This window comes from Gekko japonicus, unplaced genomic scaffold, assembly GCF_001447785.1.
Source record: "Gekko japonicus isolate JY-2015 unplaced genomic scaffold, Gekko_japonicus_V1.1 scaffold357, whole genome shotgun sequence".
In the NCBI taxonomy this organism is placed as follows: Eukaryota; Metazoa; Chordata; class Lepidosauria; order Squamata; family Gekkonidae; genus Gekko; species Gekko japonicus.
The window spans coordinates 853933-878646 of NW_015175366.1; the positions used below are offsets into that span (position 1 = coordinate 853933).

Below are 24714 nucleotides of genomic sequence, written 5' to 3' on the forward strand. Positions count from 1 at the left end.
TCACCGGAAGTGTGTCATAAGGCCACACACCCCGCCCCCAACGGTCCCGGCCACCACCACCGGCCTTGCAGCTCCACTGCCGAGCCCCATGAGGGGCCCGGCGGTGGACCTGCAAGGCCAGCGGGAGTGCGAGGAAGCCCCGCCAAGGCCCTCCCTGGCCCCAGGCAGGCAGGGGGGGAGAGAGGCAGGGAGGAAGCAATGTACCCTCCCTCTTCTCCTGCCTCCTCCTGGCTAAATGAGGGCCGGAAGCGGGGCTTAGCCAAATTGCTTTATCTACAGCAATTGGCAATTTAAATCTGGGTGCTTGCCAACTATACCAAGGTCCTGTTCCCACCAAGGGTTACCAGAGAAGGAGTCGAGACTGGTGTTGTTAAAATAACTGTCTTTTACTTAAGAATATAAATCACATATAAACAATACTGATGCACTCACACATTCAGTCAAGCTCCTTAGAAATACAGTATTAAAATAAGCACGTTTGCATTAGCAGGTGGGGGTGATGAGGGGTGATACTTATCTGTCCTGAAGCTTTGTTCGTTCCAATGAAGAATGGATGGGAAGAAATAGAAAGCTAAGGATTTGTAACACATGACTGGAACCAGCCAGCACGTGTGGGTCTCTTGACTGCAGATCAAGAGATCAAAGTAGAGGCAAGGATTTGGGGATAGCAAGCTGGACAAAAGGGGAGTATAAAGCAGACAGGGGTTGTTGTGGGGAATGCTAGCTAGGAAGGGCCAGGTGAATGGTCCTTACCTTTTATAGGTGGTCTTTTGGGTGGGTGGCAACTGTGCCAACCTCTGGACCCACCTACTGGTTAGTCCATCCCAAAACTAATCCTATTGGTTACCTATAGGAGTGGGATGTTACCTAGAGGGTTGGACAATATTGTAACCTAAGACCTAACTCAAAGGATGGCATCTGGGCAAGTGTGAAAACTGGGCGTCAGGATGCTCCCTTGAAGTGCAGATGCAGCTTGGCCATTCCTCTGGTCATCAAAGGTCCATCTGGCAGGAAATGCCAATGTAGAAACAAAGCAGAGATGTGGAGTGCGTGACCACAAACAATTCAGCAATGGGGGCTGCTTCTTCTCAAATTGTTGTTTTGCTGACAATAATGGAGATGTGTGCTTCCTCACCAGGCTGGCAGCTGAAACCTAATTCATGTGTTAAGGCTTATGCAAGCACCTTCTATGTGTAGTATCACAACAGGTGACTTGTACAGCTTTCTGAGCCTATGTGTATGTGTGCACAGCAGTGTTCCCTCTAAGCTGAGTTAGTGTGAGCTAGCTCACAGTTTTTTAGCCACCGGCTCACACATTTTTGTCTTCGCTCAGGAAGGATGGCTCCAGAGCAAGCTAATTGATGCAGCAGCCAAATCGCTCGCTCACAACTTTAATGCCAGTAGCTCACAAAGTAGAGTTTTTGCTCACAAGACTCCACAGCTTAGAGGGAACATTGGTGCACAGTCCATAGTGTAGCAATAAACATAGTCCATAACTCAAATATCAATCTCATTCCTTAACAAACAGTCTTTCTCAAGTGAAAATAGCCAGGCCCTCAAACGTCTGCTGGGAAACCAGTTCTTGACATTGGCCTTACTTAAGTGTTATTGGTCTGCTGATCTCTTTCCCAAGGTTCCCTAAGGGACAGAAGCCCACCTTTTGACATGTTCCCAGTTAAATAAACTCAAACAGCCATCAATCAGGTTAAATGCTTTTAGGTTCTGCAAAGCAGAAACAGACTAAAAATATCCAGCTTTGTAATATTACCTCTTTCTGAATTCACACTTTCTCTCTCTTTTTTTTTTTTTTATAAGTTTATTAAAGTTTTCAAAGGTAACATATGAATACGTCAAAGATAATAACAATAGTAAAGGTACAAAGTGAAATAGCTGTAGCAATTTAAAAGAGTGTTATATACATATTTCAATAAACGGTTATAACTTTTCCCACACATCAGCACTTCCAACTTTCCCAACTGTCTATCTGTTTTACTTTAAGGAGGTAACACAGAGCCCAGAGTCTAAATAAAGAACAATAACTGAGACTTAGCTCTCTTAATAGACTCCCAATCAAACTTGTCAATGTTGATCTTATCTAGGATGGGAGACCATATATTCAGAGGATCCATTATATCAATTTCTGTTTGGAGTTCAGAATGAAAAATGTTAAAATTATCTAATAAAAATAAATCCCAAACTTTGTGGATCCATTGTTGGGTAGAGGGTACTGTTTTTTCTTTCCAGTGTTTTGCGATTAATATTTTTGCTGCAGTAAGCATTATATTGATCAATGTCTTATTTCTGTTGGTAATAGTCGTATCTGGAAGAGCACATCCTGTGTATGTTTGTACATTATGTATGATTTGTGTCCAAAAGGCTTGTATATATTTACACGACCACCAGCAATGTATGTATGTGGCTTTCTTCTTAAATTCCCAAGATCTTTTCTTTTGGGGTTGTAAGTTACACCTGTAATATTTCATTATGGGGGTAGAACTCTGTTGTGGGTAGGGGAAGGGAAAGGAGATTGTAAGCCACTCTGAGACTACGAGTGAAGGGCGGGGCAAAAATCCTGTCTCCTCCTCATCTCTCCTTGTTTGCTTGCTGTGTCCAAAAATAATATATTAGATGTGCTTGGAATTTTTTTCTGGTCCTCCATTCTGGTATCTTGTGATCCTCTTGCTCCAAAGGAATGTATCTGCATCCTCCATTTTCACATTATGTAGTTCAATCTCTGATATCTCCTCCTCTTCCAAGGTTGGCTCTTCACTCAAATCTTTTGGTTCATTTAAGGATTGTTCCAACAGATTTTCTATTTGGTAAAATTTGCAAGAAAGCCCCTGAACATGGTCTGCCAAAAGACACAAACTACGCTGCACTGGGAGCAGAGCAGCATCAAAAATGTTCTTAAGTGTTTCTGTTATCAGTTGAAAAGTAGCCATTTTTCCCACTGAGCAACTTAGTCAAATAGCCAGACCATCAAGGTTTGTTTAGACTAGACCTGAGAATCCACCAGATAATCTTCATTTTACAACCAGTTAGATAAAGGACAGCACAGTCCTTTTGATGTTATTTCCTTTAGATTGAAAGCCGCTTCCACTTCCAAATAGAGGGGGGGGAGGGATAGCTAAATAGGCATTCCCCCCCTCCCCTTTTTTTCTGAACTTTCTCACAGTCTGGTTGAGTTCCTCGTCTCTGTTTCAGCAAACATTTCATGCAGGTACACAGAATAAAAAGCTTACTTGTTAAGTATTTTCTTGCAGTTGATGTAGAAAGTGATTTATTGTAGAAGTACATTTTGATTCTCACCAAGTCCGGAAGTCACAGCTTAGTGCCAATATGGCAATTGCTTCAGCTCGGGATTTGGGGCAGACAGAAGACTCCAGATCCAAGTTGCCGCCAGTGTCTGGTTCTTCGTCGCACCCCCTGCTTCAGGGACCCCTCTCCTGAGGCCCCCATAGAGGTTTGGATAGCCCAAACTCCCCCAAATCGTGCAATTCAAGTGGCTGCTGGAGTAGAGCTCCACAACTCACCTCAATCACACTGCGCCAAAACCAAAAGTCCTTAGCAAAAATTCTACTTTGTGAGCACCTGGCATTAAAGTGTGATTTGGCTACTGCATAAATTAGTTTGTTCTGGAGCTACCCTTCCTGAGCTAAGACAAAAATGAGCTGGAGACTAAAAAACTGTGAGCTAGCTCACACTAACTCAGCTTAGAGGGAACACTGCTGCTAACTATATTGTCAAAATCCAGTATGTCTGAGTCACAGGAATTCTCTAGCAGGTCTTTTATTGCCAATTTTCTAACTGTGTATGGTAACCCAAGTGTTTAGGGACTACAGATGCATTACTTCCACTGATTGCTTCAGAATCAGCAGGAGCTCAACTCCAGCACTTTTGTCCACAGCAGGAGAAACAGAACTAGCATTTCTGAAAGATAACGAAGATTTTTGGCCTTTTTCAGGTGAACAGTTTAACACAGAGCACAAATTCTCTAGTATTTTCAGTTATTGATCCTTCTCTGCTCAAAATAGTAGTTTTCTTGGACGCCACTATTACATATTCAAACCTTCCATCTCAAACTTATGAGGGAAGCTCCAGAAAGGGTCAGGTAGCCTCTGACTCTAAACAAAAGTTATACAGAAATCTAAATGTAGGTTGGTTGTTTCTTTCTGTAGACAATCACATTCCTACTCTCTAACTGAAATAAACTTTAAAAGCTGACTTACAGGATCACTTAATGTAAAATTGCCAGTGCTATTTTTGGGCAGGAACGCAAGGAACGGAGTTCCGGCTGGCTCCCGAGTTGGCCATGCCCAGCAGGAACTCATTAGCATAATAGGCCACACCCAACAGCAGAAACTCATTAGGATTGGCTACATTAGGGGTGTGTGGCCTAACATGCAAAGGAGTTCCCGCTACAAAAAAGCCCTGGGTTTTGACAACAAACATGGTAAACAGAATAAGAAGCAAAAGGTGGGTGTGGCTGGATGACCACAGGTCTGGTAACATGGGGGTGCGTCCTAATGTGCTAATGAGCTGTGTTGTCAGGGGTGTGGCCTAATATGCTAATGAATTTCTGCTGTTGGCTGTGGCCTATTATGCTAATGAGTTCCTGCTGGGCTTTTTCTACAAAAAGAGCCCTGAAAATTGCTATTCCCTATAATTATGTTAATAATCAATAAAATAGTCAAGTATTGTGTAGTGGCAAAAACATGGATTTCTGAAAAGTTCATCCACATTCATCACTGAGCTTCTTTCAATTACAGTAATTACACACACACACATTTCCTCACTAGCATAAGCAATCTCATTAAAAAGATAGTCTGTGTCTATAAAGAAAATGAGGTGATGACTATGAACAGGCTCTTAACCATACATTCTAATACTATGTGAGGAACCATAAGCAAACAAGCAAGAAGACAAGAAACAATGGAGCAAAGACTGGAAAGTGCAAAGAGTCTCTAGCAATATGATAATATTGAGGTCCTGAATAAAACGCTTCAAAAGTTGCTTGAATTTGTATGCCCAGTAATGGCTGACTTGCTCTTTAGTTGATGCTGTTTGGGAAGACTCAACATTTTAACTGAACAGTCCGCAATTTCCATAGTTAAATAAAACTATTTTTAGCTATTTACCATGACTCCGACCTTTTTCAATTTAAAACTACATATATTTTTAAAAATCTTTTTTTGACATTCTTTACACTTAAAATGTATAACAATCAACAAAAACTAAAGTAAGTCATTACAGTGTTTTAAAATATTCCAAAATGTGCTTGTCATTCTTCTATCACCATATTTCCATGCTACCAATGTAGATGAGATCAGCATTTGTGATGCTGATAAACCTTGTAAGTACAAATCCAACCCTTTTAAAAATGGACACAAGTGGAACCACAGTTGCATATACAATTTCAACTAATTTGTGCTTCAAAGTGTTGTTGGAGAGTTTTAGAGATACTGTGGATCACCCAAAAGACAAATAAGTGGGTTTTAGGTCAAATCAAGCCTGAACTCTCTGTAGAAGCTAAAATGACCAAACTGCGGCTATTGTATTTTGTCACATTATGAGAAGACCAGAGTCACTGGAAAAGACAATATTGCTTAGGAAAGTTGAAGGCAGCAGGAAAACAGGAAGACGCAGGAAGCCATGGCCCCCAGTTTGCAAGACCCAAGCAAGGCTGTTAACAATAGGACATTTTGGTAGTCACTAATTCATATGGTCGCCATAAGTCAGAAGACACTTGACAGCACTTAACTCACACACAATGTCATTTGTTGCAGCAGCACCACAATGACATCAGACAGAATTTCGAGTATGTGTTAGTGATCATTTGAGTATTAACGTTTTGTATTGTTGGATAAACAACATTCAGTGCAAACATTTTATACAATCTTAACATTTCTGTTGCGATATATTGGGTGACCTTATTTTGAACCATTACTAATTCTCACACCCTTTTGCATGGTTGGCATTCCAGAATGTGCAGTGATAATTCCAAGATGCATTTGTTCTTAAAACAGAATCAGAGTGGTTGGTGGATAGTTTTATTACACATATAGTTCATTTTAGTTATTTGTTGTTGTTTTTTAATCGATTCAATTTCACTGTTCCACAAGCATTTTAATCCCCTTTGATTGAATGTGAGTATTATTTTTTTTTAGTTTCGGGAACTCAAGCTCCAAGAATGCAAAGCCTGACCCCACACAACGATCCTAAGCCCTTTAAGTGGAAGCAAACTTTACTGAAAGAAACAGGACTTCCTGCCGAGTGAACCGAGCCTCAGGAGCCAGATTTGGTGGGAGTAGTGTGTTATTTCCTCTCTTCCGTTTCTCATACGTATGAATAAGAGGGGACGGATTTGCCAAACTGGAAGGAAGAGAATTCTGTACATTCCAAGTTAATACGAATTAACTGTGTTGTGCAGGTTACCATTACAGGCACTTAGGACAAAGCCTTGGATCCCTGTTTTGCCTCCTCGCTCCCCTCACAGCAACGTTTCTCGCCCAAGCTATACTTTTCCAAACTAGAGCCTGCCCGCCGGCTCTCCGCTCAAGAGGCATCAATCTGCCGCCTCTGCCTCTCGGGGGTTCCCGATGATCTGGGGAATCTCCTCGGAGGACAGGTGAAGCAGGGCCCCGCGGCTGCTGGGAGGACGGCGCCGTTGCTCTCTCGCGGCCGAGATAGGATCAGCCGCCGCGCCGTGAGCGCCCGAGCTCCTGCTCCTCAGCAACAGCTGCCGCCTGCAGCCCCCTCCTCCGCCTCCCGCCGCGCGGCTCCTTTCCGGGTCTCCGGCGGCCGCCATGTTAGGTCGGGACGGTGAACTCGGGCTCGGCTGAGGGGTGACCCACCGCCCGTCGCCTCCCCCCTCCGCCTCCTGGCGCGCGTGGAAGTGCAAGCGGCACCCCTGCTTCCCGGCTCCTCCCCCTCCCTCCGGCCTGGGGTTGTGACGGAGCCTCTGGGAGCGGCGGCGGGGCTCGCTCTTCGCCCGAGGATCCCGGCCGGCCGGGGCTCATGGGGCGGGCGCGGAGGGGCTGAGCGCTGCGCGGGGGAAGCGGCGCCGGGGTCTCTCGCCGGCCCCTCTTCGGAGCAGGCAGCCGGAGTTGCAGCCGGGCCGGCTCCTCGGGGCTTGAGGCGGAAGCTAGAGCGCCCTCCGCCCGCTCTCCGGGAAGAGAGGGAGTAGCAGCAGAAGGCGAAGGGGGGGCCCCGCCGAAAGCAGGTGAGAGTCCCGAGCGCTTCCCCACGCCCTTTCCCCTCCTGTCCGCCCCTTCCCGGGGAGAGAAGGGGAGAGGCGGCGGCGGCGCCTGGGGAGCGCTAGGCCCCGCACGCCCCCTCACCTTCCTGCCTCCTGCTTGGGCACGGGGCACACCCCCCCTCCCCAGTTATGCTTCTTGCCTGTGCGTGCGGCTGGCAAGTCACGGTGGTAGTTGGGCCTCCCCCTGTCCGCCTCCTTTCGGATTCGCTCTCACTTGTAGAAACTTTTACTAGCACTCCCTCCTCCTCCTCCTCCTCCTCCCCCCTTTCACCCACTGGGTTTTGTCGAGTTGTTGTTTTTTAAATCTGAAGCAAGTTTGAGTGAGCCCGATCGTGCACGGTGTGTGGGAATACTTCCAGGGATTTCCTCCCGTGTTTCCTCTTCGCGAGGCATTTTCTGGGGGCTGTTGGTCTCCTCCCATCCCCCTTCTCCGCCCCAGTGCAGACGTCGCAGCCTGATAGGCGATGAGTCTTCCGACTGTTTGCTCCTTGAAGCCTGATAACAACTGTTCCGAACAGAAGGTCTTCTGCCCCCTCGCTCCCTTGGTTTGATTGACTACCCCAGCAAGTTCCGTTGTTAGACTTTGATTTCGGAGAGGAATGATAGGAAGGAGGAAAGGTGGATTCAACCAGTGCTCGTTTTCATTCCCTTCTTTTCAGCGTTCTCAACTTTATAACTCCCTGTTTGTGATTAGTTTGTAAGGACTCCCTCTCTCGCCTTTAAGCACATGTTCCTAGTTATGCAGATTTGTTGGCACTTTTTGAAGTTTACTTGGTTTTGTGTGATTTATCATAACACAAATTGTATATAAAATCATATCTGCAACAAAAACTATCTCTGTGACTAGAAGTACAAATTCATATAAACAAGGGAATTGAAAATTGAGTCTTACACTGTACTGTGGTCTCTTGATAGATATGTACATTATTTTCCAATATACTGTGCTAGAGACAAGGTTCTGATAAGGCAGTCCTAAAAACAGGTTCCTGGAAGTAAACCATATTGGATAGACTATGATTCATTCTTGAGTAAAAATTCTTGGGGGTTGTGGAGAGGGTCAGCTCAGAGTCCTACTCAGGTCTGTACAGTAGGGCTTACTTCAAGGAAAGTGTTCTTAGGATTGCACAATGAGACCGTTAAAGACAATGGGCTTAGAAGGGTTTAACTCTGCTTAGGATAGCACTGTAAACCATATACTTTATAAATTATTTAGGTTAAGGAATCTATCTAATAAAAACAAAAGAGCTGTAGTGATTTGCTGCCAGATTATACTTTGAGACATACTACATGAAGAGGCATTAACAAATGTTCTGAAACTTTTCTGGCTTTTCCTTTTAAAAGGTGACTAAGATGCTTTCTAATGAACTTCTTGCTCATTCTATAAATTTAGGAAGACTTCAGCTTTGAAAGCAAACTGCTGTGCAGTGCTAGGACCTGTGGGCTGGGCAAAACCTGGAGTACATGTAGAAGTGCTTGTATGAGTCTGTCATAGTGTTGAGAGCATTGTCATGGCAAGTTTAAATATTTACTGCAGTTTACTTGTATTTACTGCACTTGAAAAAACAATCTGGAAACACTTTGCATCGTGATTTTAAATTGCATTTGAAAGTAATGAAGAAAATCTTTGCATATATCAATATTTATCCTTTATCCCTTATATTTAAAGTTTAGTGCTTTATCCTTTATATTAAAAGTTTATTTGGTTCAAAGACCTAGTGAATAAAAAACCGAAACTGCATATCTGGTACTTGATCCAACGCATATTTGTTCAGAAGTAGGTCCTAATACGTTTAATGGAATTTATTCCTAGGTGAATGTGTAGAGTTGCAGCCTTGGACTGCTGAACTGTCACAGTAGTTCAAAATAGGTTTTATAGTTGAAAAGGGATGTTGCTAGGTAAGATTGTGCTGAAACTTTCAAAGCGTTCCCTTTTAAAAGGTGGCTAGGGTGCTTTCCCATAAACTTCTTACTCATTCCCCAGATTTAGGAAGATTTCAGCTTTGCAAGCAAACTGCTGTGCAGTGCTGGTACCTGTGGGCTGGGCAAAACCTGGAGCACATTTAGAAGTGCTTGTATGAGTCTGACTATTGTACTGTTGAAAACATTGCCATTCAGCAGAACAAGCAAAAGGATTTGGATTTTGGGTTTCTCTCAGATGTAGGCTGCTTAGTCTGGATGACATTCACCTGAGAATTTGTAAGGAACTCAAGTGAACTTCAGTAAAATATGATCCTGCGTATTTTACTAAAGTTCACTTCTGAGTTCCTTACACTTCCTGAGTTCCTAAGACTGGCCTCCTTACAGGAGTGAAATTAGCCAAGTTATATTGATTTTTAAAAAGGTGACTCAGGAGAAGCCAGAAAAGGGCAGACCTGTGAGCTTAGATCAGTTTTAGATAACTTGGAAGAAAGCATTATTAAATGTATGGAAGAACAAGCCTTGCTGTGGAAGAATTAGCATGGCTTCTGTGAAGTTCTTTTTCAACAACATTTTGGTGTTTGAGAGTGTCGACAGACCTGCCAATAGAGTTGATCCAGTATACATTATATAATTGAACTTATAAAAACCTTCAGCACTTTTTAAAAGACTGCTGAGTAAACTTAGCATAGGCCTTGACAAAATTCCTTTGGATCTAGGAGCCAGCCCAAAAATGTGGTGCCAGACCTATCCATAACAAATATAATGTTTTCATTGTCACCTTTTTGACTTACCAGTGACTGGAATTTACAAAAACGTACACTACTTTTCAGCCACTTAACATATAAACAATGTGCTGTGAAAACTATCCATCTGGTGGTGATACATGTCCTTACTAAAATCCACTTGCCGTTTTTCAGATATTAGAGCAGTCGTTTCAGAAACCACAGTGGAACCATCAAGAAGTTCATGAAATGGATTATTGACTTGGAATAGTGCTATATACCAATAGATTCCCCCCTCCCTAGAAAAAAATAGACTGAGAGTATTTAGAATCTGTTTGGAATAAATTTATTTATGCATGTGTTAGTGCATCTTAGCTTAGGACAGCATACAGTATAAAGCTCTGTTTTTTTCAACAGATTTGAAGCATATACTGTTTCATACAGAAGGCTAAAAGCTACATTTTACACACACAAAAATTATTCCATTTCACTCTGAAAGAAATGCTTTAGGGCTTCAAAACAAATCATTAAACATCAGTAAAGCTAACTAATATATACCAAGGTAAATACTGAATGTAAGAAGACCTTCATGTCCACAAGCAAGATTGAACTAGAACTCAGCTGTTGCTTAAAAATAAACCCTACTGATACATCCATGTACAATTATTAAAAAGTCATTTGGTGAAAGCTCTTTATCCATAGATGCTGTCCTCTTTAATAATAGGTATGGATTTTTTTCACTCCTGAAGAAAATCAGCATAAAAAGTTTCAATAGTGTTTGTTGGTTTACAGATTCAGCTGATTTGATATCTGGAATGGAAATCATATTTTACCTTTTTCTTTTATCATTCTTTTTTCCACAGTCCTCCAAGCAACACATCTCCATGTGACCAGAAACTGTCACCATGTGAGACTGTCCTATATAAGCAGGCAGGGCAGTGTCTGAGAAAATAAATGAATTAACAACAAAATCCTAAAAAATCTGTGGGTGGCCATTGTAACCTCCATTTGATCAGGGACATCACAGTAGACATCCTCTGACAGCTGCATTTGGGTGATGGTATGGAATGCGGTCTGACAGAACAGGAATTTGTTCAAACATACAGCTCAGAAACAGGGATAACAGTTTTTATCATTCTTTAAGAACTGAGATTAACGTTAGTTTTGTTCCATTGACTTCCTCATGCATTATTTCTACAAGTAAATGGTCCTTTAAGAGTGCCTGTATAAAACATTCCACCAACCAATTTCTCTAGCTTGCAGCTTTCTATCCTACTACAAATCCTACTACGAATTTGAAGTGGGTAATAGGTTACAAAGGCTTAAAGCTTTGGAAATTAAAAAAATGGTTTTAGAATTGCAACTGGGTTTTCTTAAGATTATGAAAAAGCCATATGTATTAGTGGTCATGTTAGATTCTTGTCTAACTTCTAGGCTTGTTCATCTTAGATTAACGTGATACATGTTTTTAGAACCCGTTTTAAAAGGCCTTTTCAACCTGATCTTAACCATGTTTATTAAGAAATATGCCCAGTATCTTTATTGCAGTCTAGTGGCAATGGTTGGAGACCATTGAAACAGTGCAGTGAGTGTAGTACAAGATCTGTGTATATCATATGCCCTAGTTTCACAATATATTTCCATTTACCTAGCACATTTTATATGTATAGGGTTTGTGAAATACTGGTTCTGAGGGTATTTTGTTTCAGTGATGCACATTTAGTACTGACATAAATGCTTCCAGTTGACCACAATTCTTTGCTAATGTGTTCTTGTCGGGGAAACACAGCCTCTACTTATTACTCATTGTCTCTGAGAATACCAGTGATATTTATACTGATGTTCTTGGAGATTTAATGGCAACTAGTTATTAAGAACCTAAGAGAAGCCATGTTTGATCAGGCCCGTGGCCCATCCAGTCTATCACTCTGTGTCACACAGTGGCCAAAACCCAGGTGCCATTGGGACCAGAACTCCAGAAACCCTTGTGCTGTTACCCTCCAAGCACCAAGTATACAGAGCATTACTGCCCCAGACATAGTGTTCCATTTATACCTTGTAGCTAATAGCCACAGATGGACCACTGCCCAATATGTTTATCCAGTCCCCTCTAGAAGCTGTCTATGCTTATATCTGCCACCACTACTTGCGGCGGTGAATTCCACGTGTTAATTACTTTTTGGGTGAAGAAGTACTTCCTTTTATCTGTTCTAAGCTTATTTTCTGTTGTATTCCATTTAAAACAGCTGCATGTAAAATGGTTCTCAACATGAAGACATATTACTCATTTAACCCATAGAATAAATTGCTATCCGATAAATTGCTATTGGGGAATTTTCTTCCTTTTGATGTTCAAATGGGTTAGGAGGTTGGATTTCCACCATCTCAGCTTCATGTGACTTCTGTTAATTTAAGGATTTGGGCATAAAGAAATGCCCTGCAAGTTTGTGCCTTACACTCTGGTTCCTCTGAAGTTCCTTTACTTTAATCTGATTAAAGCTCCTTGACTGAAAGTCTTGAGCAGTCAAAAAACCATGTGTTAAGTAGTATCATCTGGACACAACACTAAACCAATGGAAAAAATCTTGCAACAGCAAGGGTAAGGTTTGGAAATCTGTCAGATAAAAGGTGTAAAACTAGCTTGTAATAAGACAAAGATGAAGAATTATCTAGGCACTGTGTTAAAAACCTATTTCTAAGGCTAATATAAAGAGGACACACTAACAAAATATGTATTAAAGTACCAGTTTTCCCTGAGAACAATCACAAAGGCAGTCTGAATAAGGAATCTTTCTTCATCTTCCCTTTATAACAGGAGTGGATGGGGCATTCAGTCGAGTTGTCACCCACCCAGCTAGCAACCCAAATAATATGCCAGGGAACCCCCACAGCCAGCTGATTTGTTAGAAGTGTGACTGTGTTTTAATGTTTATTATTTTCAAATTGTTTAATTTTAATTGTATTTATTGTATGTTTTATGATGTTACCCGCCGTGAGCCTGCTCATGGGATGGGTGGACTATAAATACAATAAATAAATAAATAAATAAGCTCTAAAATAATTTGGGATAGTTAGATAAAAAGGCATAGGAAGGCAGTGATTTTGGTAGAGGAATATCAAAAAATACAGAAGAGCAAACTCTGCGGGCACGAGACCATGTGCTCAAGTAATCCCTTTCTTGGATATTCTTCTTGATATAGGACTTAACAGCTGCAGATTCCAGGCCCTGAATAATGTCAGGATTTAGTCCAGTAAGACAGAGTTTTGTGTCAAGAACCTTGGACCAAGAGGATTTATGAGAACCTGCTTCTAATAAAGATAGGTATCCGCAGTTACTATAGAGCTCTTTAAGGTACAAATTGAAGGCCAGTTGCCAGGCTTTAGCTTCCAAAGATGGTTGACCCAATTCTGCTCGTAGGGACACTCCAGCTATGTATTTTGGTGTGTTGGTCAACTTATGAAGGAAGCAAAGTAGGGGGAGGTCTAAGGATTCTTTGACTAATTGGATCCAGATGGCTGCCCCATAAAGCAGAATAGGGACAATTGCCCCAGGTATATATCATCTTCCGCATTATCTAAAAAAGTTTAGGATGCTTCCAGTACAAGGTCCTACTTTCTTCAGCATGGTTTTCTGATGAGAAGACCAACTCAAATTACATGCGAAAACTATTCCCAGATACATAAATGGAGGCCCAGGTCACCATCACTGCCAGGTCTGCCTTTTTCCATCTGAGGTAGATCAGGCAGTTGGCCCCATATCTCACCCTCCGTGACCTGGCTACAGTGACCCATGGAATGGTCACTTCCAGACTGGATTATTGTAACTCTCTCTACGTGGGGCTTCCCTTGACTCTGTTCTAGAAGTTGCAGCTAGTGCAGAAGGAGGAGGAGGAGATTGGATTTATACCCCGCCCTTCACTTGGAGTCTCAGAGCGGCTTACAAACTCCTTTCCCTTCCCCTCCCCACAACAGACACCCTGTGAGGTGGGTGGGGCTGAGAGAACTCTGACACAAACTGCTCTTTCAGGAACAGCTGTGCCAGAGCTTGTGACTGACCCAAGGTCACATCAGCAGGTGCAAGTGGAGGAGTGGGGAATCAAACCTGGTTCTCCCAGATTAGAGTCCGCACACTTAACCACTACACCAAACACGGCAGCATGGGTGTTAATGGCGACGCCTGTGTGGGCTCTCATCCACTCAGTGCTGCATGAACTGCACTGGCTGCCTATTGAATACTGGATCTGTTTCAAGGTGTTGGTGCTTATTTTTAAAACCCCTTTTTTAATATTGTATTTTTTATTGGTTATTTAACTCATAGATTATATTATTCCATCATTCATTTAAGTAATTTCCACATTTTCTCCCCCTTCCCTCCCCCCTCAGTCTAGTCTTTCTCTTCTAGCCAGGAACACAAGGCTTGCAGCTTCCACTGGACGTCTTCTTTCTTTTCTTCTTTAATCCAATTCAGGTAGAGCGACCATTTCTTCTTAATCCTTTTTGTCCTATCCTCTCATGTCAGGTCTTGTATCAACGTGGCCGCTATATCTGACTGGACAACTTATTTTTAAAGCCCTATACAACCAGGGGCCAGCATACCTTTGGGACTGCCTCTCCCCATATGAGCCCCATAGAGCACTGAGGTCTACTAAACAACACCCAGTCCCAGGGACATCCAACTTGCCTTAACTAGGGGCAGGGCCTTTTCAGCCCTGGCCCCTGCTTGTGGGATGAGCTCCCATATGAGATCAGGGCCCTGTGGGATTTATTACAATTCCACAGGGCCTGTAAAACAGAACTCTTTTTGATTGAGACAGCGGATGTGTCCCTCCACCCCCGGTTGATCTCCCATTGGTGGCCTGGATCTGAATAGCCATATAGAAACCATCTAAACTGCTGAGACATCTGGCTAAAATTATACACGGCACATTATACAGTTGTTTTAAACTGTTGTTTTAAATTGTATTATATATTGTACTGAGACTGATAGAACCTGCCCTGAGCCTGCTTGCGGGGAGGGTGGGATATAAGACTCATACAATAAATAAATAAATATTTGACTTTTTACCACTGTATTCTTAATCCCCTTTTGTGATGGTCTTCGACTACATACAATAAATAAATATCTTTCTGTCAAATAAATAAATAAATTCCTTCAGTTGTTGGATTCTAACTCCACATCCTGCCGTGTGTCTTCTTTACAGTTACTGCTGCAAAGATCCCCTTTAGTGTTCCTTTCCCAATGAAGTGGATCATCAGAATGGCAAACAGGGGCGTACCCATCTATTCTGCCATGTGGGTGGCTGAATGGATCCACTTTTCTTACTTACTAACCTTTGGGACACTAGTAGTTGCTTGATCCATTTTCAAAGAGCTGTTTGTATTATAACCAGGGGTCGTTTCGTAGAAAAAGAGCTAGGGGAACTCATCAGCATAACTCATTAGCATATGCCACACCCCCTGCCATCACCGGAAGTGTGTCATAAGGCCACATCCACCACTCAGTCTTAGGCTTAAAGGTTAGTCTTAAAGGTGCTATTTGAACTCTTGGACTATTTTGCAGCAACAGACTAACACAGCTACCTCGGGGAAGCTCCTGGATGGGGCTGGGAGTCCTTGCGGAGGCCACGTGGAGTGGCCTCGGCCAGGCAGAGGGGGAGGACACCAACTTACCCTCCTGCTTCTTCCTCCTTCTGCAACAGAATGAGGCTGGAAGAAGGGGGCAGCCGGAAGAAGGGGCGGGGCTTCGTCGTGTGCCCCACCCCCCTGCACGTCACCCGGGGGAACTGCGTTCCCCCGCGTTCCCCCCCGAAATGACCTCTGATTATAACATACACTGAATTTAAGCAACTTCACAGTTTATGTATAGAAACTACAGCATATTGGATAATTCGTATGCTGGGAGAAATTAAAATCAACTAAGTATGAAAGGGATACCTTTCTGTTGCTAGTCACAGTCCATCCTCCTTTTGTAGTATAAAGAATTGGGAGGGTGAAGGGATTTGGCTCAGGAGAGGTCACATTTTCCCCTCTCCACACAGAGTCCATGAAACTGTGCTTTTATTTTCATTGTTTAACAAATCCTTTGTTGATGCATTTGGGCTCAGAGAATGTGTGCTTAAAGGTGTATATTCAGGTATCTGAACTAAATCCATGTCCTTCAGGCTGTGGACTGATGTGAGCAAGGAGGAAGCCACTGGTTTCCCTTCAAATGAATCCACAATCTAACAGTTTGCTCATGTGTGCTTCTCTTTGCTGTTAGTGTTCAGGGAAAGCATTAGAGGAGTTCCTTTGTACAAGACTCTTTTTTTTTTGAGATAGGGATGTGTCTGTAAAATTCCATGGAATGCTGAAGCTGTCCATTGGCATCGGCTGTATATTTTAAACATTGGTACTAATGCGTGGAGCAGAAACCACATTGGAATAGTGTTGCAAAAAAAAGTGTTTATACCCATATCTCTGATGAACCACTTGCACTGTTTGGCTTGCAGCATGTGTGGCTTTCTGTCCTCTATAGTGCTCCACATTTTGTGGGTGTCTGCCAGAGAGGATTGTCATCAGGATAGATCCTCTTGGCATCATTGTTATGTGTCGGTTACCTAAAGCTGTATGTGTGTGAAAGATTAGAACTCACACTACAATTTTAAATAATTTTCCTTTAAAAAAAAAAAACCCTCTGTGTCTCTATTAATATCAGCCAGAACAGCCTTGAACAAAAGAATTTAAAAGTTTTGATTTTTTAAAATATATTTGTGTGTGTGTGTTGTGTTTGTGCACGGTTGTGCACGGCCTGGGAGTCATGGTTGATTTCTGGGGGGCCCTTCTGGGGGCCCTGCTTAGCTTCTGATGGGACTGGGCTTGCCTGGGCTATCTAGGTCAGGGTGAATTTAAAAGTTTTGAGAATGACCTTGTTTAGCAGAAGGCATGCAAAAAAGTGGCAAATTTTGGAGTTTTGCATTCAAAGTAGAAACAGTTATGTGCAGATAACTGCAGAAACATTTTTTCATGAATCAACTACTTGTATCAGGTGGTGCAAGACTTTTAGAACAACTATTCCATGGGAATAATAACATAGACCTTCAAATGTTCGGATATGCAAACTAAGTATTGGAACAGGGAACTGTAAAGGGAATTAACAGTAACTGATGGAACTTTTTCTTGGTGGTGATCAGAAAAAAATTATTTTCTTTCTGATCCATTGCTAGACTCTCTGACTGGCAGGGGTGCTGGTCATCTTAAGTTAGGTTGAGTACCAGATTGTTGCACAGGATATTTTAGGTGCCACACGGATTGTATGCTGTTGCATACTGCTGGTGTTGCAGGGAAAGTGGAGGCCTGTGTGCTGGGATGTGTTCTGGGAAGCTCTGCTGCATCATCCCCTTCACCTTCCAGACTGTCTCCTCTCCTTCCTCTCTAGCCAGTCGCTTGTGCCTCAATCTGTGGATAAGAGGGAAGCCAACTTTATTTTTGCTCTTCCTCTTTAGAAGCCCTCTGAATTTCACCTGCACAGGAGAGAGTGGTCGTTTAGCACTTTGCATTGTTTTAAATCCCATTTTGGGTTTCGTAGGTAACAAATATAATTCAGGAAGAAATGAAGTCAAAGGAAAAGGGGAGCAAGCTTGATAGCAGGACCGTTTTGTTTTTTTTTGTTTTGTTTTCAGGCAGGAGAAGCTATGGTTGGGAAGATGTTCAGTATTGTTTTTTACTTCCTATGCAGCTCTATTATATTTCCATCACTGCCCTAGAGGAATTGAGACCTGTGGCACATTCCATGTATGGACTGGAGAGAGCAGAAAAGAAAGAAAGACAGAGTAGTGATGACTATTTTGAGCTTGCCTTCAACTGGACTAGCATAGTGTCCCTCCACCTTGGCCTAGAGAGGCAATCTCTGTCAAACAGCATGTCTTCCTGGATACAGCAGAAGTGGGGATCCTCAAATGTCTGTGGAGTGCATACTTGAGTATAGGATTGTGGGTTCCAGGTGAGTCCCAGTTTCTTCCTTGAGGTTTTTCCCTTCCTCCAGTCCTCTTAGGAGCTGTGCTGTCTGCTTAGGAGGCAGTTCAAACTCCTCCCACTCATCCAGCTGAATATACATATCATTGCTAATAGGATTGTGCCCAATCATGAACTACCCTGAGACTGACCAGTTAGGTGATAGTGCAGTCTTTGGCACAAGAGGTGAGTTATTGCCTGGGTGGTTTCTTTGCAATCACAGTGGCAGCAGAGGGGTTCTTTTACTGCTTATGCTCAGGTGCTTTGAAGTCTGGCACTGCGTAGTGGCAGTGATGGGCCTAAGAGTAGATTGATATAGGATGTCTGTATAATGTATGTATGCACGAACTGCCTGTTTCCTTTCAAATTGGGATGTCTTAGTTCTTACAAGTTCTCACAAAACAATAGTTAAAAATAACTGCTCTTAATAAAAACTTCAAACCATTATATCAGGTTCCGGTTCAACATACTCTAACTAACCCTAGTTTAATCAAACCATGGATTCATGTAATATCTGAATTAGGCCAGTGGCTTGGATCCAAAGGTGCCCTTGTATGAGCAGAAGTCTTATCAGAAACTTTGGGGGAACATGGCCTACAGCAGAAAGTGAGAGATGGGAAATTTTCATTGTATAAGCAGAGCTTCACTTGCAGATTTTAGATCCAACACTTTATGATTGCAGGGGAACTTTTACAAAGATGTTTGGAAGCAATGAAATAATAATAACATCCTTTTCACAAGAATTACTTCATGCAAATGAGTGACTAGATAGGTTTTACAGCAAGTCCTGAAGGGGCCAGGAGAATTCTCTTGAGCCACAAGTGAAAGGTTTTTCAGGATTTTTTCTTTAGTAGTTCTCACCTCTACCATTCAGACTTGTCAAAGCACAGACTGTCAGGGAAATAAGATTTCTTTTATTATAGGATATGGTTGGAGAATAGAGACGTTATATTAACCACACAAAAAATCAGAATTGAATCTGGCTATATGTTCTTGTTTCTGCTGTATGTGACAAAGGAAATTAGATAATGGTGGGCTTTGTTTCTGTCACTCCCTGGAGCAGGCACATTTTGTTCCGGTTTTCTTAATTTTTAAAATACATATATTATTGTGTTGTATGCTATGCTGCTGCTTGTTTATAAATCAGAAATAAAGGCTGTTTTTGTTTCAGTAATCTATAGAGAAATGCATATTAAGTACATTTTAATTTTTTTGTTATAAAACTTAAAATTCTTATTAAGCTAGAAGTTTTTTGTTCAGATCAAAGCATCCTGTAGATATAATGGAGTATTCTCTGAATTAAATTCTTTGTCACGTTTTCCAAAATTAATTCTTAAATATCCTTTATCTGTCAGTAACGCTGGTCTGTGGTAGACGTAAATTGAACAGAACAGTTCACAATTACTTATTCATACACATCTTTATAGAATAAGGTTTCCTTGGTTTGTCAGAAATGTGGGAAATGGTTTACCAGGTGGTGGCTGACACATTTGTCATTTCAGAGATGTTTGTGCTTGGTTGGGGAAGTAATCTTTTTTTTGGGGGGGGGGTAGATTTATTCTATAAAAACTGTTTTGACTGTGCTACATGTTCTTTAGTTTGTTTCCGCAGATTCCCATTAAATTATAGGTTTGTGTTTTCCTAGGAATTATAAAAATAGCTATAACTGACACCCTAGGACAGAATAATACTTGGAATATTTCTGCTTATTTCTATTGAAGAAAAATCATGGAACATTTAGCTAGAAAATGAATGAAATATAAACAGAATTCTAAGCAAATAAATAAAGACATGGTTCAAATATAACACGTTATTTGCGTGAATGTGAGAAATCCTTGCTCACATGCTTCCCTGTCTCCATTTTGTGTCTCTTCACATGCCGCTTGATAATTAAGTGCTTCCACATTCATGGCAAAATGCAGTTTATTATTATTAATTACAGATCATGGTTTCTTTCCCTCCAAACTATAATCTTGGGCTGGAGAGATGAGAACAAACCATGTATTTTGGGTTTGGTCATACTGGCAAACTATGGTTTGTCATGAAAGCAGAATGATTTTCCTTTGAAGATAGAGGGGAAAATTACAAAACTCTAAAAATGGAAATGCCAATCATAATTCCTTTGCCTTTACATACATTCACCCTTTATAATTGTACTACCAACTGTAAACGTTCATACTTAGTCTGCTAGTGTGTCTAGCTTATGTGGCTGATCCAACTTGTACATGTTATGGAATGTGGTTATTGGACTTGCACACTCCTTCCCACACACAGACACTTTGTATTGAATGTCACGCATTTATGGCCCATGCATCCCTAAACATGTACTAGCTGTATGCATAATCTACATGGGGAAAAACATACTGATTGTGTAGGTGAGACATCTACACCAGTTACATATGGATGTACATGTGCTGGATTATGTAACTGAACCTAAACAGGTCACATAGTTTTGTGATAAAGAATCCGGCACTTTTGGGGGATTAATAGTACTGATGGGGCAGGATTGAGGTTGGCAGGGACAATTCACACAGTGCAGAATCCCTTCTAAAAGAAGAATACCTCAATACGTGCATTAAGTATAGGTAAAGCTTTCCCTTGCTCGAAAGCCAGTCGAATCTGACTCTAGGGGGCGGTGCTCATCTCCGTTTCCAAGCTGAAGAGCCAGTGCTGTCCAAAGATGTTTCCATGGTCATGTGGCTGGCATGACTAAATGCCAAGGTGAATGGAAGCTGATACCTTCCCACCAAAGCGGTACCTATTTATCTACTTGCAGTTTCTTGCTTTCGAACTGCTAGGTTGGCAGGAGCTGGGGCTACAGACGGGAGCTCACTCCGTCATGCTGCACTCAGGTATTGAACTGCTGTACTACCGACCTTCCGGTATGCAGTTCAACGTCTTAATCTCTGAGCCACCGCAGCCCCCAATACGTGCATTAGAAGCACTAATAAAATTCTAGCTGCCTGGGTAGAGTCTGGATTCTTTGTTTGACGCACTTGGTTAAGTGGTTAACAAAGCACTTTAAAGATGACCTAGTTGTTGGATATCTTTTCATTACATGATTTCAAGCATGTGAAAAAAATAATGTGGTTCCTATATAGACTCCTTAGTACTTGAGTCAGAGATCGTTTTTAAAATTTATTGGACAAATTCAGTGACTTGACTTCAGAAATGGACGTATGCTATTACAAATGAACACTTAAATGTTTTTGTTTACATTATTTTAACTCTATTAGCCGCCTTGAGCCAGCGTGCCCGGCAAGCCGGGATACAAATGAAAATAATAAATAAATAAAAATTTGTTCTTTAATTGTTGTTCCCATAGTTATGCTGGGGAGAACTGACACTTTTTATCACCAAGGCACTCTGAGCAGTTTCTAATTCTGAGTTTACCACCCAGTTCCAAATTCTTACATCATATTTAACATGAATGCATTTATTTTGGAAGAATTGTATAGCTGAAAATATTTGCTAGAAATTCAGCATATTGTTGCTGTACAGTCTGTTGGTGTTACCACTGACATTGGTTAAACAACCTCATGTGCCAGTGAAATTGAAATCATTAGGATTAGCTGGGAGAAATGATAATGTTAGACTAATATAGAGCCATAGATGCATGATTACAACTGCAAATGTGCATTGCCTGATTGTTTTTTGTCCAGCATTTATGATAGAAATATACACAATTTGTTGGGCATCCATATCTTATTATTCTACAAATTCTATTGTAAAGAATCAGCTCTAATTTGGTATTGTAAAAATAACTTATGCAGTGTGGTAAAAGAAGAAGAAAGGGAACCACTGAAAATATTTAATTGGTAATTATATTCACAGATAAACAAAATCTTGTTTTGTTTTTAAATTGTAGCTTAAGTCAAAAGGGCATAGAACCTTCAACCTCTCCCGGAAACATTTTTTATTTCCAGTCCTCTTCAGTTATCTTCATCTATTGAGAGAACCACTTTTGAGTTTTAGAAAACCTTCCTGAAACTTCTTTGTGACTGAAGCTCATTGTCAGTCAACCCAGTCTTCTCAATGCCAGCCAACTGCCCCTTAATGAAGCAATTCAACTTGGTGAATAGGACTCATGCTTTAAGGAGACCGTTAGCTAGCAGATCAAGTGCCAAATTGATTTAACTTTGCTTGACTGTAAAAGAATTTGCAAAAAGACACTGTTGGCTAATGTTGGCATAAAGTTCCAGCTGTCTGAAAATGGTTCCAAATTGACCAGTTCACTTTTTAAAACAAATGTATATGTAATCATTTATACGACTTTGTTGTGCATTTTAAAGCAGTTTTTGTAACTAATCTTATTTATTTTCCTTCATGTACTGAAAGTAAACATAGCTCTTGTTGCCTCAGTTTACCTTATGTAGATGTAGGGAGTGAAAAATTAAGGGTTGGGAGAGGTATTAGGCAAGGTAGAAGGACATACCTTTGCACAAAAAAGCAGAATTGAAACAATTCCCGAGTTTCACTCCCCTCCAAATTGTCAGGTCATGTATGTATGACCCTTAAGCTGGAAGGGAGACACTAACAAGAAATTATGTTTCAGCCAGTACAGGTTCCTGCTTCTTACTGGCTGCCAAATTCTACTAGGAGTGTAGTGATGCTTGTCCTCCTGTTGAAAGCTCTAGGGCAGGGGTGTCAAACATGCGGCCTGGGGACTCTAAGAAGGTCTTAAGCATGTCCAGAGTTCTTGTGGCATTCTACTCACAGCCACTGTGCCTGCTGGGTCTGTCAGCATTCTCAGTCCTCCTCTGCCCCCACATTATTGTGTAAGCAAAAGTCCATCTCATCCCCTGCTTACTTTATCCCTTTGGGCTGTGGGATTAAAGGTGACAGGTCATTGAATGATGCCATCCAGGGTTCGAAGACACAAGAAACCTGGCAGTGTATTTCAGTGTCTGGTCACTTCATCCCCCAGGTCCAAGCATAGAAGATAAAGAGGGAAGGAGGTAAAGGGGGGTTGAGATGGAGGTGTTCTGTGGGGCTGCTGTTGGGTGAGTGGAGGATGCAGAAATGATGATGATGAAGAAGAAGAGATTAGATTTATACCCCGCCCTTCACTACCCAAAGGTGTCTCAGAGCGGCTTACAAACTCCTTTCCCTTCCCCTCCCCACAACAGACACCCAGTGAGGTAGGTGGGGCTGAGAGAACTCTTGACAGAAACTGCTCTTTTTCAAGAACAGCTGTGCCAGAGTTATGGCTTGCCCAAGGTCATCCAGCCAGGTGCAAGTGGAGGAGTGGGGAATCAAACCCGGTTCTCCCAGATTAGAGTCCGCGCACTTAACCACTACACCAAACTGGCTGGTTGAAGTGACTGATGGTTAAAGTGACGAAACAGGAGATAAGGATGGAAAGGGGATAAATTACTTTTTTTTCTCTTTCTCTCCTGCCCCTTCCCCCTGCCCTGCTCCTTAACAGGTCTCCACTGGTTTTCTTCAATAATAATTAAAAAAACAAACTTTAGCTCGTTGTGATGATTAGGTTAGATTCTGCCTCTCCCTAAGAGCAGATGGCATGTTAGTGAGAGAGACAGTTGAAAACAGCAGTTAAGCGAGGTGAAGACAGCAGTTTGGGAGTGGGGAGCGAGTCTGGCTGAGTGAAGCTGTGGAGATGAGCTGCTTAAAGCTGACTGAAAAGAGTCAGTTTGTAACAAAGGATCCCAAATGCTGAAATAGGGAAAACAGTTCAAAAGTGCAACTGAAAATAAACTTTGGCTGCGGTTACACGGAACAGAAGCCACACAAGTGAGACGGAAAACAGGCGGAGTTTCCAGGCGCGATCTCACCAGCACATCTGGGAAGCGTAGCACTCCCGTGGCTCAACCGAGGCTTCCAGCCGAAACTGCGTGGCAAAAAACTAGTACCTCGGAGGTACTAGTTTCCGGAAACTGCGGGGCAAGGGCGGGCGTCTGATCGCGTTTCTGGTGGCATCCGGCGCCCGCCCATGTCCCCTTGCAAATAAGGTGTGGTTTTTTTGTCCAAGTCTCTGTGGATGCGCACGCGCACCCAACGGAGCATGCGCATTTGTCATGTACACACAAAAACAAAACAGTTTGCCGCGGCGCGCGCTTCTTCATCGCGCACCGGCTTGTCCTGTGATTGGCACCTCTCCCTTGCCATGGAACCTCCACGGTACCTCCACAGGACCTCCACAGGAGGTCTGATCGCGTAACTGCGCAGTAGTTTGCCCCAGGGCAAACAGCCACGCTTCTCCCCCGCAGTTTCCTGCCCGTGTGACCGGGGCCTCTATAACCTTTACTTGACTTTCTTCAGTATTATTTTCAAACCATAAATAAAAGCTAACTCCTTGTTCGATTAACCCTGTTGCTGGTTGTCTCATGGAAAAACACACACAAAACTAAGATCTCGATCTATATATGTTAGGATATGAATAAATGGTGGCAGCGTGTGAATGAAACTGTGTTTGAGTCCCCAGCCTCAAAAGCTCTGTTCAATGTCTGAGTGAGAGACAATTATTAAAGGCGGCTAGTAGACATGTGACTGCCTGATCTACCTGTAACCTTGTACCTGTGGGAGAGAGGTTGTGGAGGGTGGTAGGCACCTTGTACCTCTGTGAGAGAGGTTGTGAAGGGTGGTAGGCAATCTGTTTGAGTGAAAAAGGTTGTCAGTCATCAAAGGTGACAGCAGTCTATATGGTATTAAGTTATCCAAGATTGATTTTTCTTATACCATGTCAGAATTGCTTTGGTGTAAACTATCGTGCTTTTTAATAGAATATTATGGTCTTAATGTAGCCAAAGAAGCACTGCTTCACTACAAGTATATGTGTGTTTATTCATTTGAATCACTGTGACT

At 42.1% G+C, this 24714-nt stretch overlaps 1 protein-coding gene across 1 annotated transcript in view; it reads left to right on the forward strand.

Annotated features, from left to right (window-relative positions):
• The first annotated feature begins 6800 nt into the window (after nt 1-6800).
• Nucleotides 6801-24714, forward strand: part of YES1 (YES proto-oncogene 1, Src family tyrosine kinase) — a 53235-nt gene continuing 35321 nt past the window's right edge. Inside the window, exon 1 of the mRNA XM_015425466.1 lies at nt 6801-7222. The gene's annotated coding sequence lies outside the window, so the exon portion shown is untranslated. The remainder of the gene's footprint in view (nt 7223-24714) is intronic.